This window comes from Tupaia chinensis, unplaced genomic scaffold (assembly GCF_000334495.1).
Source record: "Tupaia chinensis unplaced genomic scaffold, TupChi_1.0 Scaffold139943_1, whole genome shotgun sequence".
NCBI lineage: Eukaryota > Metazoa > Chordata > Mammalia > Scandentia > Tupaiidae > Tupaia > Tupaia belangeri.
Window position 1 is genome coordinate 2,620,027 of NW_006199822.1, and position 4,323 is coordinate 2,624,349.

The 4,323-nt window shown below is 33.4% G+C and overlaps 1 protein-coding gene across 6 annotated transcripts in view; it reads right to left on the reverse strand.

Moving 5' to 3' along the window:
- Positions 1–4,323, reverse strand: part of PALS2 (protein associated with LIN7 2, MAGUK p55 family member) — a 147,613-nt gene that overhangs the window by 88,815 nt on the left and 54,475 nt on the right. The window contains exon 1 of one of the 6 annotated variants that reach the window (XM_027765929.1): positions 3,167–3,184. The exons of the other annotated variants lie outside the window; for them this stretch is intronic. The gene's annotated coding sequence lies outside the window, so the exon portion shown is untranslated. Of the gene's footprint in view, positions 1–3,166; positions 3,185–4,323 lie in introns of those variants that run through there. 6 annotated transcript variants of the gene reach the window in all.

Consider the following 4,323-nt stretch of genomic DNA (forward strand, 5'->3'; position numbering starts at 1 on the left):
GCAGGAGACTCACCAAATCTCAACAAACAAAAATGAGACTCAATAAACAAAAGCATTAACTTCCAAAGAAAGAGAAATACTAGGAGGAAAAATGTAAACAAAAATTAAGTTATAATGTGAAGAAAGATTAAGCTGAAGAACTCTCCCATTAAAAAAGAGCAAAGAAAGAAAGAAAAAAAAGAGCAAAGAAAGAAAAAAAAAGAGCAAAGAGAGAAAAGTATGAGAACTGCTATGGATCATGAACTCTCAAAATTTACAAGATAATGGGAAATCCAGAAATACAAAGAAGGAATTAAATTTTTAAAAATTTGCTATATGGCATATGTGCTCACTATGGGAGGGAGGGAGTGCAGAAGGGAGAGGGAGGAGAAAAAGAGAAAGTACTCTCCCAAGGAGGAGATGGTCAAGCCCCACAGTCCCTTTCTCATTCTTCTCTCAGGATTTTGGGCATGCATGCACATATGTATGGCATGTTTTTCAAACTGCTAGGTCTGGCTGGTACTTGAACCTTGCCACCAGCCATGTGGGATATAGCTGCCTTAACCACCATGTCACCTGGTTGGCTCAGAAGGAATTAATTTTTAAGAAGTAAGAACTGGAAGGTGTAGTGGTTAAGGCGCTGCACTCCCACATGGCTGACCGCAGTACAAATCCCAGGCTTGGTGGCTTAAAATTCATGCGCATGTGTATTTGAGTCCAAAATCTGAAGAGGAGAGTGGAGAAGGGATTGAAGTGTGGGCATACCCCCTGAGGGTGATTTCTCACTTTCTCTGTATCTTCAGCAAGTGCATGAGCCCTATAGCAAAAATCTCTCTTAAAAAAAAAAAGTAAAATGGATCAATAAAAAAAAAAGATTTGATCAATAAACTAATAAACTAGATCCTTCATAAGACTAATAAAAATGGACAAATACTTGACTAGTCTGATTAAGAAAAGATAAGAGGCAACATTAGGAATGAGGTGAGAAAACAGCAGCAGGCAAAAACAGAATACAATGAACTTCATTTAAAATCTAGTTCAGTAAATAGATTTTTTAAAAAAAGAATTGCTTATTTATTTAATTCTATTATTATTATTGCTATTATTATTTTAATTTGACCAGCAACAGAGGTGGGGGGAAGGGAGAAAGCAAGCTGCCAGGCCTGGGACTTGAACCATGGTCAGCATGTGGAAATCCAGTGCCTTTAACCACCACACTGCCACCTGGCCAGGCCCCCAGCAAAGGGTTTTACTGGAAAATGTCAATTATCAAAGTTTAGTTAAAAGAGGTTAAAAAAAATGGAAATAGATCACAGAAGATAAAATGAAAAGGTTTTTTGAAGATACATCCTTCTAAAAAGTCATGAGGCCTGGAGATACTTCAGAATAAATTCTGTCAATTTTTCAAGAAAAAGATGATCTGTGTTTTTTAAACAAAACGGTAAAGACTAAATGCTTCCTAACTTCTTTGTAGATTTCAAAACTCAATGAAAACAAAAAATTATAAACTAAACTCATAGGAACATATATGTAAATCCTTAAACATATTAGCAAATTGAATGCAATGATGCTTTAAAAGAATAATGATAATAGCCAAGTACAGTTTATCCTAACTATGGTTCAACATTTAAAAAGTTTATAATTTAATATATTATTGATAAGGGAAAAGCAATGCTTAAAATACATCAGATCAAATTCAAATCCTTACTTTAATGGCAAATCTTACCTTACTAAGACTAGGAGGCCTAAGCATGGTAGCGTGCAAGAGTAGACACTGCTACTCTGTAGGCTAGGCCACATGGGAGGTGCTCAGGTTTGATTCCTGATCCACCCTATAAAGCCAGGCATGTGCCTGTAGTTCCCAACTACTTGGGATGCTGAGTCAGGAGGATTGCAACATTCAGAAAATACGTCTTTAGAAAAAAAAAAGAAAGAAGAAAAAAGAAAAATAGAAAAAATCCAGAATGATATCAGATTATATAGGAAGCATTACACTTAAATAGAGAATTGTCAGAAACTTTACTATAAAAGTCAGGGAATAGTAAAGAAGGCCCATTAAGACTACTCACTCTTCAAATCTGCATTTTCAGTTTTAAGTAAAGTAAATTGTATTAGCAAGACGTGGTATTTTTAAAAATGCAGATAATACGATTAGTTTAAAAAGTCTCAAGAAATTAATTGAAAAATTATTAAAGTTAGTTTTGAGAGTTTGGTGAAGTAATTGGACTTAAGAGTAACATGGAAAAATCGATAGTTTTCCTAAATAACAGTAACAACCAATTTTTACTGAAATTAAAATATTCAGCTAGATTGAGGAAATGAAATAGTATAAAATTATATTAATGGACATTTAAAATAAACTGATTAAATAAAGAGATTGTGTTCTGAAATAAGATTTAATACTGTAAAAATGTCAATTCTATCCAAATATTCTTTTTTTTTTTTTAAAAAAAGAATAAATCCTAATAGAAATCCCAATAAGATTTTTGGGTAAAGTTATTCTAAACTTTACCTGAAAGAGAAAGTATGAAAAACTAGCCAATATATTTTTCAAAAAAGCATAAATATAAAGGGAGCTCTTCTGCTATCAATTACAAAACACAGTGAATTAAAATGGTATAGTGTTGTTACAGAAACAGACAAACTCTATAAGCAGTAGCTAAGTGACGTTTAATATACAATAAAGGTAACATTTCAGATCAATTGGGTAGGGTTAAGTAAAATACGGTAAGTTGACTACTTGAGTTTTTAGTCTTTCCTTTCAGAATCTGTTAAAATAGCAAAGTATTGCTAAAAAGCAAAGAAAAAAAACACTCACATGAACCAAAAGAATAGAGAGAAAACACAAAACAAAAAAACACAAAAAGTAACTAAGTAACCTAGAGCAAAGGAAGCAGCAGATTCTATCTCCCAAATATTTCTGTAATTTATCAACTTCTTTCCATCACTCACCTGAGTCCTAGTCATCATAATAACTCACCCAGACTACCAAAATATAATCTCTTATCTAGGTATAACCTACAAAGAATTAATTTAAATGTAAATTTTTATGACCTATAACCTTTTAATACATTACTGAATTCAATCTGCACCACCCTTTGTAGTTTTGGCCATACCAATCTTCCCCAGCCTGATGTGAAGCCCTCGTACCACTTAATACCACATGTCCACAGCTGCATTTGCCTACCTAACTCACTCTCATCCTTCAGGAGCAGAATTTCAATGTCTCTGGCTGCCCCAGTTAGGATAAATTCTTCTGACATATATTTCCATAGCATTTTGTACTTTGTAATTCTGATAAACCTATAAAATTAAATATTTTGGTATTAGTTTTATGTATAATTTCCTTCTAAACTCTAAGTCTGATGAGTAAAGAAATTACATTAGTCTTTTCATACTTCTATCCCCAAGAAGGCCCACAGTCTGGTACCTTATAGATAGTAATGATAGAGATTTAGTCACAAAAGTGTAATTATATTTTGTTACGAAAATCAAGAATAATTTTAAAATTATCCATTGTTATTTATAAATAAAAAAATTGTATAACAAGTGGAGGCAGCAAAATGTGGTATAATTTATAGACTAGTAATTGTTAATCTATCAATTTCTCTGAATTGTATAGAAGTGGTATCTTTAAATGCCTAATCAACTAAAATGGCAAACTTTCACAGTAATACTTTCTGTCCACGAATATTTTTTTTAATATAGTTAATCATGCAAACAAAATTTAACAAAATGGATGGTATTTACCCACCTATATTCTGTTTCAAAAGTTTCCTATTAAGAATTGTTTTACTGGGAACTCATGCGGCTTACCCAGAAAAAAAAGATTAACCCAATTAAAAGATGGGAAAATGAACTGAATAAACAACTCTATAAGGAAGACATACAAACAGCCAAAAAGCATATGAAGAAATGTTCAACATCCCTCATCATAAGGGAGATGCAGATCAAAATCACAATGAGATACCAACTAACCCCAGTCAGAATGGCAAAGATTAAAAAAAAACAAAAAAACAGTAAGTGCTGGAGGGGATGCGATGAAAGGGGAACATTCCTATACTGTTGGTGGGACTGTAAATTGGTCCAGCCACTGTAGAGAACAATGTGGAGGTTCCTCAAAGACCTTCAAATAGAACTACCATCTGATCCACTTCTGGGTATATATCCAAAGCACAGAAGAACACTCAGTTGGAAAACTGCTTACATATCAATATTTATTGCAGCTTTATTTACGATTGCAAAGACATGGAACCAACACAAATGCCCACAAACAGATGAATGGACTGAAAAAGTTTGGCGCATCTCTGGGTCTCTGACCACCACAGGAAACTGAGGCAGTGG